Raw genomic sequence first — 11,968 nt, forward strand, 5'->3', positions numbered from 1 at the left:
GTGCTCAAGCAATCCTCTCACCTTGGCCTCCCAAAGTGTTGGGATTACAGGCATGAGCCACCGCATCCAGCCCTCTTTCTCTGAAAGTATTATTTTCTTTTCACAAATGGATTTTTCTAGCTTTTGTTTTTTGTTTATTTATTTATTTTTTGAGACACAGTCTTGCTCTGTCACCCAGGCTGGAGAGCAGCAGCATGATCTCGGCTGACTGCAAACACCACCTCCCAGTTTCAAGTGATTCTCGATTCTTGTGCCTCAGTCTCCCGAGTAGCTGGGATTACAGGCAAGCACCACCACAACTGGCAACTTTTTGTATTTTTTAGTAGCAATGGGGTTTCACCATGGCCGGGCTGGTCTCGAACTCCTGACCTCAGGTGATCCACCTGCCTTGGGGCCTCCCAAAGTGCTGGGATTATAGGCATAAGTCACCGTGCCCTGCCTTTCTAAGCTTTTAAACTAATTATAGTGAGACTTGTTGGTGCTGCTTTTTAAAAATTATCCTTTTATGATTGAAGAAAACTGTGTCTGTTTTTCTTTTTGATTCTCTTATAAATTTAAGATTAAATAATCTTACAGATTTGAAAATTAAAGAATCACATTCTGCTAATTATTTTAGTGCCCAGCACTAAAAGAATTCCTTTTTTGGTATGTTTTCTGTCAGCCCTCTCTTACTGTTGTTTTCTTCACTTCCTTAATTGCAGTTTCCTCTTTGTTATCTTTAACCTTTGCTCATTTCTGCTTTTAAACAGGAACTGTATATGACCTGCTTACTCTTGGGTTTGGGAAAAAGCTATCTACAAATGTCCAAAGCCATAGAAGACAATAAATGCATCCAATTCAGGCAAAGAAAATGTTTGGCTAATTTCAGCATTTTCTTAATTATTTTCCTGAATAATAAAGTAATACATGCAAAAAATAAAAATAAGTAATTAAAAAAATAAAAAATACATGCTTGTTTTAATGAAACTAAAGTAATATAGGATTACATAAAGTAAAAAGATAGTCACTCCCTCAAAGGGTAATCACTATTAATAGCTTGTATTCTTCTAGACCCTTTACTAGTCACAGATATGCTTCCATGTCAGTATATGCAGATTTAGCTTGTTGTTCTTAACTGCTGTATAGTATTCTACAGTATGAATGCACCATAATTTATTTATCTATTCCCTAATTGATAGGCATTTAGAGAGTCTCCAAATTTTAACTATTTTAGATATGCTTACACCTATAACTTTATACATCTGTGTAAGTATTTTTGTAGCTAGATTCTTTTAAGTAAAATTGCTGGGTCAAGTTATGTACACGTCATATGTTGATAAGTATTGCAGATTTGCCTTTCAAAAAAGGCCGTAGTGATTTACACTTCATTAACAGTATGATAAAATATTTTTCTATACCCTTGACTATCCTTAATAGATACATAAGCCTTTTAAATTTTTGCCAACATTATAAGAAAAAAACACGATGTCATTGTTTTAGTTTGTATTTAAATTTCTCAAATTTGTGTTTTTAACTAGTTTAGTTGAACATCTTTTAACAACTACATTATATGTCAAATAAAAAAGTTTGTAAATTAGAGCATATGCTATAAACCTTCAGCAAGAAAAAAGTGTACACAGAAGAAAGTTTGTAATTGTTTATCCCTCTTTTTCTGCATATGTTTGGGATAAAGTAACATAATATATGAACTGATCATCTTTTCAGGTGCCTATAAAGAACTCCCGACTGGTAGACTTTAGCATCTGTTGGGATGATAGGCCAAGTGATATTTTTAATTTAAAATTTTTTTAGAGACAGGGTCTCTGTAGCTCAGGCTGGAGTGCAGTGACATGATCATAGCTCACCGTAACCTCGAACTCCTGGGCTCAGGCAATCCTTCCTCAGCCTCTGGAGTAGTTGGGACTACAGGTGCACTACCATGCTCAGATAATTTTTTAAAAAAAGTTTATTTAAAGACGGGACCTTTCTGTGTTGCCCAGGCTGGTCTTGAACGCCAATCCTCAAGTGATCCTCCTGTGCCCAGCCCCAAGTGGCTCTCTCACTTGTTGTCTGGCTGAACGGGCTCAAGTCTGCCAGTGAAAGTGACTTAGCTTTGTGGACAGTTGTGTCATTCCTCAGTATAGTATGTATGTATGTATGTATGTATGTATGTATGTATGTATGTATGTATGATGGAGTCTTGCTCTTGTTGCCCAGGCTGGAGTGCACTGGCACAATCTTGGCTCACTGCAACCTCTGCCTCCCAGGTTCAAGCAATTTCTCTTGCCTCTGCCTCCCAAGTAGCTGGGATTACAGGCACCTGCCACCACACCCAGGTAATTTTTGTATTTTTAATTGAAATGGGATTTCACCATGTTGGCCAGGCTGGTCTTGAACTCCTGACCTCAGGTGATCTGCCTGCCTCAGCCTCAGCCTCCCAAAGTGCTGGGACTACAGGCGTAAGTCACCACACCAGGCCGAGGATGTTATTTAATGTTTTGTTTTGTTTTGTTGAGATAAGATCTGACTCTGTCACCCAGGCTGGATTGCAGTGGTGCCGTTTTGGCTCACTGCAACCACTGCCTGCCTGGCTCAGGTAATCCTCCCACCTCAGCATCCTGAATAGCTGGGACCACAGTCATACACTACCACACCCAACTAACTTTTTTGTATTTTTTGTAGAGGCGGTGTTTCGCCATGTTGCCCTGGCTGGTCTCAAATTCCGGGACTCAAGCGATCCGCCCACTTTGGCCTCCCAAAGTGCTGGGTTTACAGGTGTGAGCCACCATGCCTAGCCTGGCAATTATCTTTGACTTTATAAATCTTTCTTATATTTTAGATAACTGATATAGCTCACTACTATTTAACGTTTATCTGCCTTGATAACTCTTTATGTTGTGTTTATAGGCCAGAGTCCCTGTAGACATATGTACTAATTGACCAGAATTACATAATAAAATTGCAGAGCTACATAGTAGCAGAATTTTAATTTGCCAAATTATTTTAATAGGTCAATACTGAAAGGATAATATTATTTGCTGACTTTTATTAAGACCTATATTAAGATTCTATAGTGTTATATTTCTAAGGTTACAAGTTTTTTTCAAGAATAAAAATATATGTTTAATTATGAGTTTTACTGTTCATCCAAAGGTGTGACGTAAAATAAATTTACAGGTGGGATAAGATGGATTGAGTTACAATTTTTTAACCTCAGGATCTTTGATGGCTAGTTCCCACCCCTAAGGTCATCTTACGTGTTCATATGCGGTAATGCTTTTTTCATTAGATTTTGCACTTCAATCACAGACATATTTGTCAAAAAAGATGAGGTAGGCTGGACACTGTGACTCACACCTGTAATCACAGCACTTTGGGAGACCGAAGCGGGAGGATTGCTTGAGTCCAGAAATTTGATGCCAGCCTGGGCAACATAGTGAGACCCCATCTCTACAAAAAAATTCAAAACTTAGCAAGGTATGGTGGCACGTGTCTGTAATCCCAGCTACTCAGGAGGCTGAGGCAGGAGAATCACTTGAACCCGGGAGGCAGATTGCAGTGAGCCGAGATTGCGCCATTGCACTCTAGCCTGGGCGACAGGGTGAGACTCTGTCTCAAAAAAAAAAAAAAATCCATTTCCTTTTTTATATCCACTCTAAAAATAAGCATATGATGAGCCAAGAACATCCACTAATGACCAGTTGTTACATCCTTTTATCTTGATCCCTTTGAACTCATTCCAAGTTATTGTACTAACCTATTAAGCTGATTGTTCATGAAATAGAAATCAAAGCCAATTATTTCACATTTAAAGTATATATTACAACCAGTTCTTGCCAGAAAATCAGAAGAGAGGGGAAATAGTCAAGAAAAATTATAAAAATATATTATAAATGAAATAAAATAACAAGGAAATGACTGACAATGAAATGTATCTTTCCATTTATTTGTAGTTAATTTTGATTCTTCAATTCTTCATTGAAGTTTCTGAAATATAAAAAAATAAGTGTGTTACCACTTCACATCCACTAGGATGGCTATTACTAAAAAAAAAAAAACTCAGAAAATATCAAGTGTTGGCGAGAAACTGGAACTCTTGTGCATTGTTGATGATATGTAAAATGGTCCAGTCATGGTGGAAAACAGTATAGTGGTTCCTAAAAATATTAAATATAGAATTACCACATGATCTAGCAGCTCCACTTCCGGATGTATACCCAAAACAATTTGAAGTAGGGATTTCAACAGATATTTGTATACCAGTGTTCATTGCAGCATTATTCATAGTAGCCCAAAGGTGGTAGCAGCCCAAATGTCCATCAACAGATGAATGAATAAACACAATGCGGTATGAATATGTATATATGATATAATAGAGCATTAGCTTTAAAAAGGAATGAAATTCTGACACATGATACTACATGGGTGAACTTTGAATGTGTTATGCTAAATGAAATAAGCCAGCCACAATAGGACAAATATTATATGAGTTTACTTATGTGGAGTACCTAGAGTAGTTAAAATCATAGAGACATAAAGTAGTACCGTGGTTACCAGGGTCTGAGGGGGAGGGAGAATAGGGAGTTATTTTTTAATAGGTACAGAATTTGAATTTGGGAAGATGAAAAAGTTCTGAAGACGGATGGTGGCGATGGTTGCACAACAATATGCATGTACTTAATTCCACTAAATTTTACATATAAAAATGGTTAAAATGGTAAATTTTATGTTATGTGTATTTTACCACATTTTTTTTTTTTTTGAGACAGAGTCTTGCTCTTGTAGCCCAGGCTGGAGGGCAATGGCACAATCTCGGCTCACTGCAAACTCCGCCTCCCAGGTTCAAGTGATTCTCCTGCCTCAGCCTCCTGAGTAGCTGGGATTACAGGCGCCCATCACCACACCTGGCAATTTTTGTATTTTTAGTAGAGACGGGTTTCGCCATGCTGGCCAGGCTGGTCTCGAACTCCTGACCTCATGATCTGCCCGCCTCAGCCTCCCAAAATGCTGGGATTACCGGCATGAGCCACTATGCCCGGCCAATTTTTTTTTTTGAGACAGAGTTTTGCTCTTGTTGCCCAAGCTGGAGTGCAATGGTGCAATCTCGGCTCACTGCAACCTCTGTCTCCTGGGTTCAAGCGATTCTCCTGCCTCAGCCTCCCGAGTAGCTGGGATTACAGGTGTGCGCCACCACACCCAGCTAATTTTTTGTATTTTTAGTAGAAACGGGGTTTTACCATGTTAGCCAGGCTGGTTTGGAACTCCTGACCTCAGGTGATCGCCCGCTTCAGCCTCTCAGAGTGCTGGGATTATAGGCGTGAGCCACCATGCCCGGCCATTTTACCACAATTTAAAAATATTTATTTATTTATTTAAGACGGAGTCTTGCTCTGTCACCCAGGCTGGAGTGCAGTTGCATGATCTCGACTCACTGCAAGCTCCACCTCCCAGGTTCATGCCATTCTTCTGCCTCAGCCTCCTAAATAGCTGGGACTACAGGCGCCCTTCCCTACGCCCGGCTAATGTTTTTGTGTTTTTAGTAGAGACGGGGTTTCACCGTGTTAGCCAGGATGATCTCGATCTCCTGATCTTGTGTTCCTCCTGCCTCGGCCTCCCAAAGTGCTGGGATTACAGGCGTGAGCCACCGCGCCTGGCTAAAAAGTCTTTTAAAAAAAGTGTCTGCCTTTCTCAGAAAATAGTCATTTTGCTATAGCCCATACATATTTTGAGAGAAAAGACAAATGTATAAAACTGTGTGTGAGGAAAATCATCTCTGACTTCCACTGAGTATTCTGAATGGCAGCAACTTAAAGAATAGCAGCAAAACCTAATGGACATATCCATTTATAATAGGACATTGCAGCCATGGCTTTATAGGGCAAACACTGGGGAAAATTCGATGATGGGAAGGACAAAGTGAAAGTCGGTAGTTTTTTCTTCTTTGTCCTGTGATATGGTCCAGGCTCTTTCCTCACAGACAATGGAAACATGGTAGAAACTCTCTACCATGGTTGGTCAGTTGAAGAAGGAAATCATAAAAATTATGTAAATATAGCCTAGTCATTTTTTTTAAAACCTAAAACATATGTTCATTTTTTCTCCAATATTTATTTGTATTTATTTTATTTTATTTTATTTTTTTGGAGACGGAGTCTTGCTTTGTCGCCCAGGCTGGAGTACAGTGGCGTGATCTTGGCTCACTGCAACCTCCGCCTCCTGGGTTCAAGCAATTCTCCTGCCTCAGCCTCCCGAGTAGCTGGGACCACAAATGCACGCCGCCACACTCAGCTCATTGTTTGTATTTTAACGGAGACAGGGTTTCACCTTGTTGCCCAGACTGGTCTCGAACTCCTGAGCTCAGGCAGTCTGCCACCTTGGCCTCCCAAAATACTAGGATTACAGGCGTAAGCCACTGCGCCCAGCCTTATTCTCCAATATTTATATGTAGGGCCACAACCTTTTCTTTGCATATGGGTCCTTTGGAATTCTTCCTTTCCTTCCTTGTATAAACCACACCCATCTTGCTTCATTCCAGATTTCTATCTTCTAGTTTGGTTTTATTAAAATAGAGGACAAATTTAAGAGATGAGAGTTCTTTTAGGTTTTTATTATTACCCCCCAATCTCTTAAAGTTGCTTCATGTACAGCTATTTTAGCAATAACTTTGCTATTCACCTTATTGAACATTCCTAATACATTCAACTTTGTTTTCATAGAAAGAACAACTCTCCTTTATGCTGTTATTTAATCAGTGTACATAATATTTAATTAAATCACTTGGCCATGAGAAGTTCAGTGGACATAAACAGCTTGAGGGCAAACACAGCTGAATTTCTATATGCCAACAATTGTACTGGTGCAACAAGGACTGTGCATCTAAGTACTAAGCATGCTGTGGGCATCTGAATATTTTAGTGATACAAAAGAGACCATCAGTTAACCCATTGGAGGTTGGTTAAGATAACTTTTTGCAGAGTAAAATTTGCTTTTTCTTAATGTATCCTAACATTTTTCTTGTCTGAAATTAGAAATCTACATCATTGTTTTTAATGGCCACATGGTATTTATTATACATGCATTAGGCTGGGTTCTTACTTGAAGACAACATAAAGCAGGTGACTCACTTAACGAGAAACTGAATTTATTGGTTAGGCTATTTGGATTGCTTATAGAGACAACAGAAGTCAATCAGAGTCAACCAGGCTTGGAAAATAGGTAGGAACACAATGAGACTAAAGCACGCCAAGGACATGCCCCAGGAAGTCTAGTGAGGGCCTCTTCACTGGCACTGGCTTTCTCAGGACTTTTGCCAGTGCCACTTCTGGCATCTTGACTGTATTGCTGCCTGTGCTGAGAATTATCTTCATCTGTCCTTGTGTATTCATGTCATTTTCTCATGATTCAAAATCCTGGGCAGAAGCGTCCAACTAGCCAAATCTAGAATCATTTAGAAGCATCTCAGCTTCAAGGGGACAGAGAAAAGGGATATCTGTCTCCTCCCTTCTCCCTTCCTCCCACAACACACATGCTTTGGTTTTAATAATGGGAGCCAGGGTTGTACTGTTTATTTCTAAGACGCTTGCGGTGGGGGCATTTTCTTGGCATGGGATGTGTGTTTATATGCTGGGTAGCCAAAAATATGACAAGTGTTACACTGTGATGCACTAGAGTTTATTTAATTAATATCCTATCATAAAAAATTTATATCATTTCCAGTTTTGTTCTGTTTTAAGCCACATAGTAATGGACACATGTGAGCAATCTACTAGGGAGAATAAGGTATCTTAGCTGTTTTAATTATTTTAATTTTTAATTTTAGCCGTTTTAATTTAGATTTTAAAAGTTATTAGTGAGGTGGAGTAACTTCATGTGTATTGGCATTTTGGTTTTCTTTTGTCAATTTTCTGGCATATATATTTTTTGAGATATAATTTAACATACCATAAATTCATTATTAAAAAAATGTCATCCAGGCACAGTGGCTCACGCCTGTAATCCCAGCATTTTGGGAGGCCGAGGTGGGCAGATCACAAGGTCAGGAGATCGAGACTATCCTGGCCAACATGGTGAAACCCTGTCTCTACTAAAAATACAAAAATTAGCCCGGTGTGGAGGCGCACGCCTATAGTCCCAGCTACTTGGGAGGCTGAGGCAGGAGAATCACTTGAACCCGAGAGGTGGAGGTTGCAGTGAGCCAAGATCACGCCACTGCACTCCAGCCTGGTAACAGAGCGAGACTCTGTCTCAAAAAAGAAAAAAATTAAAAAAAAAATTTAAAAAGTCAAATTCAGCGATTTCTAGTATGTTCACAGATTTGTGCAACTATCATTACTATCTAATTACAGAATATTTTTATTAATCCAAAAAGAAACTCCATGCATATGTTTTTGCAGTTTGTTTACATGGTGATTTTTGCCACACAAAATTTTAAAATTTCATTTAATTACATTTTAATCTCTTTTCCTTTACAGTTTCTGTTTTGGCTTATGCTTAGAAATGCTTTCCCCACCCAATGTTTTGTTGTTGTTAGGTAATACTTATTTTTATATTTTTCTAGTATTTTTTACTTTTTATTTTTACATCTTGTTCAACTTGGAATTAATTTAAAGATTGTAAGATGGTTTCTAAAAATGTTCACAGTTATTAAATGGTTAGCATATTATCCCAGCACCGCTTACTGATTTTCTCAGTGATTTGAATTGCTGCCCTTGTTATATACTGAATTCTTATATACACACATATGTATGTTTCTGGAACTTTCTGTTCTGTTGCAAGGATCTTTATATTCTGACATCAGCACAAGACCGTTTTGTTTTTTTGAGATGGAGTCTCTCTCTGTTACCCAGGCTGGAGTGCAGTGGTGCAATCTCGGCTCACTGCACCTTCTGCCTCCCAGGTTCAAGTGATTCTCCTGCCTCAGCCTTCCAAGTAGCTTGGACTACAGGCATGTACCACCATGCCCAGCTAATTTTTGTATTTTTTTTAGTAGAGACGGGTTTCGCCATGTTGGCCGGGCTGGTCTCAACCTCCTGACCTCAGGTGATCCGCCTGCCTTGGCCTCCCAAAGTGATGGGATTATAGGTGTGAGCCACTGTGCCTGGCCAATACTTTTTTTTAATAGGCAATTTTTTAGAGTAATTTTAGGTCCACAGCAAAATTGAGCAGAAGGTACAGTATGTAGCCTTTTCAGATTGGCTTCTTTCACTTAGTAATGCACATATAAGTTTCCTCCACGTTTTTTTATGGATAGCTCATCTTTAATGTGTGTGCTGAATAATATTTGATTGCCTTGCTGCACCACAGTTTATTTATCTATTCACCTACTAAAGGGTATCTTGGTTGCTTCTAAGTGTCAGCAATTATGAATAAAGTTGCTATAAACATCTGTGTGCAGTTTTGGTGTAGACATAAGTTTTCAACTCTTTTGGGCAAATACCACGGAGTGCAATTGCTGGATTGTATGGTAAATTATATTTAGTTCTGTAAGTAACTGCCCAACTGTCTTCCAAAGTGCCTGTACTATTTTGCATTTCCACTAGCATTAAATGAGCATTCCTATTGCTCCACATCCTCTTTAGCATTTGGTGTTGTCAGCATTCTGGATTTTGGCCATTCAACTAATAATAGATATGTAGTAGTGTCTCATCATTGTTTTAATTTGCATTTCGCTGATGACGTATGATGTGGGGCATCTTTTCATATGCTTATATACTATCTGTATATCTCCTTTGGTGAGTTGTCTTTTAAGGTCCTTAGCCCATAACATCGGGTTGTTTTCTTAGCACAAGACTTTTTAATAATTAAAACTTTTAAAGACTCTTTAATGTCTGGTTGGGTAATTAGCATTTAGCATCATTATTTTTTAGTAATGACTTTTATAAAATTAATGGTATACTCGAAATGTTTGGCCAAACTGAGCTGTCCTTTTCAGCCTCACCAAACTTTTATTGTTTTCTTGTAGTTTATTCTTAACAAGTTATGATAAATATAAAATAAGTGTTTTTTCTTTTTCCTTTTTTTTTTTTGATAGTCTCGCTTTGTTGCCCAGGCTGGAGTGCAGTGGCATGATCTTGGCTCATTGCAACCTCTGCCTCCTGGGCTCAAGCGATCCTCCCACCTCAGCCTCCTGAGTAGCTGGGACTACAGGGGTGCGCCACCGTGCTCAGCTAATTTTTGGATTTTTTTGTGGAGACACGGTTTCACTGTTTCCCAGGCTGGTCTCGAAGCAATCCACCCACCTCGACCTCCCAAAGTGCTGGGATTACAGGCGTGTGCCACCATGTCTAGCCTGTTTTTTCAACTTATTCTACATAAGTGGTTAAATACTGACAGTTATTTTCGTTTTCATAGCCATTTAATGTTTTTGCATTTGTTGGTTTTGGCACTATTTTGTCTTAGAAGTAAATTTGTCTTAGAAGAAAGCAATAACATTACAGGCAGTTCTTGATTTAGACATAGATTGTGTCTGACAAGTTGAATCAGGTGATTTAAAAATAAATTTTCTTTTAATATTTTTATATTCGGGGGTACATGTGCTTGTTTGTTACATGGGTATTACATGTGTAATCAGGTGATTGTTTTGATGAGGGAGAGGAGGCATTCCAATCACCAAATAGCCTTCATAGACTCTAAGATTCCTGCACCAAGACCATATTTAACACATAACATTGTTGAAAAGTAGCTGACTCATTTGTAATTTCAAGTAGTTGAATTCTACTTCCCCCTACCTTCCTGAGATAATGATAGCTGCTTTGCAAGAAAAGTTCCACACACACTAAAAACATGTTTCTACCTTTTGTCTATTATTGACATGGCAGCAGTTGCTCAGCCCCTGTTGGAAAGGCACATAGATACTTGAGGCATATTTCTCACTTTTGGGGAACCTGTCTCTACCTGTGTTTATTGCAGGGTATTGGTATTTTTCAAGCATTCTCTCCACACCACTCTCACCTTTGGCTGTTTTTACTTTATGACTTTTGCACACATTGCCCTGTTAAGTTAATCCTTTTGAGGTTATTGTTAAGCCTGAATTGGCTGTATGAACATAGACAAGTCTCAGCTTTAGCTTCCTTAATTTTAAAAGGAGGTTATGATTCTATTTACATAGCAGGATTGTTGTGAGATGCATGCAGTGCTATAGGAATCTGAAGCATCTGTATTGTTATCATAGGACAACTTATTTGTAGAGATGTTATGACTAGTCTAGGAGTAACAAAAATGACCAGTGAAGTACATTGCATTTTAATTGGAATGTTCTGTCCTTTTTTGACCTTATTAATGTGTTTAAGTATTGCTACCTAATCTTTTAGGAATGGTCAAATGAAAAAAACTGTTATTTATTTTATTTTTTTTCCTGAGACGGAGTCTCACTCTGTCACACAGGCTGGGGTGCAGTGGCGTGATTTTGGCTCACTGCAACCTCTGCCTCCCGGGTTCAAGTGATTCTTCTGCCTCTGCCTCACTCTCGGAGTAGCTGGATTACAAGCGTGTGCCACCACGCCTGGCTAATTTTTGTATTTTTAGTAGAGACAGGGTTTCACCATATTGGCCAGGCTGGTCTCGAACTCCTGACCTCATGGTCTGCCCACCTTGGCCTCCCAAAGTGCTAGGTTTACAGGCGTGAGCAACTGTGCCTAGCAAGAACTGTTATTTTTTAAAACATACACCTGCCTACTTCAGTTGTTTCATCTGGAATCTTAGTCCTCTCTTTATATAATACTGGTTGTTCGATGAAAGAAATTAGACACTCAGTATTTTGGAAACAAGTTAAGTAATAAGATTAATTTTCATTTTAGAGGTTTATACAATTTAAAAGAAAAGGATGAATTATATAAAATAATAGAGAAGCTAATGCTTTCCCCTTTTGTTTTCATTTTAGAATGTAGCAATTTTTTTTTTTTTATTATACTTTAGGGTTTTAGGGTACATGTGCACAATGTGCAGGTTTGTTACATATGTATCCATGTGCCATGTCGATTTCCTGCACCCA

At 38.7% G+C, this 11,968-nt stretch overlaps 1 protein-coding gene across 1 annotated transcript in view; it reads left to right on the forward strand.

Annotated features, from left to right (window-relative positions):
• The window catches only part of ATP7A (ATPase copper transporting alpha), a 119,729-nt gene that overhangs the window by 19,577 nt on the left and 88,184 nt on the right, over positions 1-11,968 (forward strand). The gene's annotated exons all lie outside the window — the stretch shown is intronic.

The sequence above is a fragment of the Hylobates moloch genome, unplaced genomic scaffold, assembly GCF_009828535.3.
Source record: "Hylobates moloch isolate HMO894 unplaced genomic scaffold, HMol_V3 SCAFFOLD_7, whole genome shotgun sequence".
In the NCBI taxonomy this organism is placed as follows: domain Eukaryota; kingdom Metazoa; phylum Chordata; class Mammalia; order Primates; family Hylobatidae; genus Hylobates; species Hylobates moloch.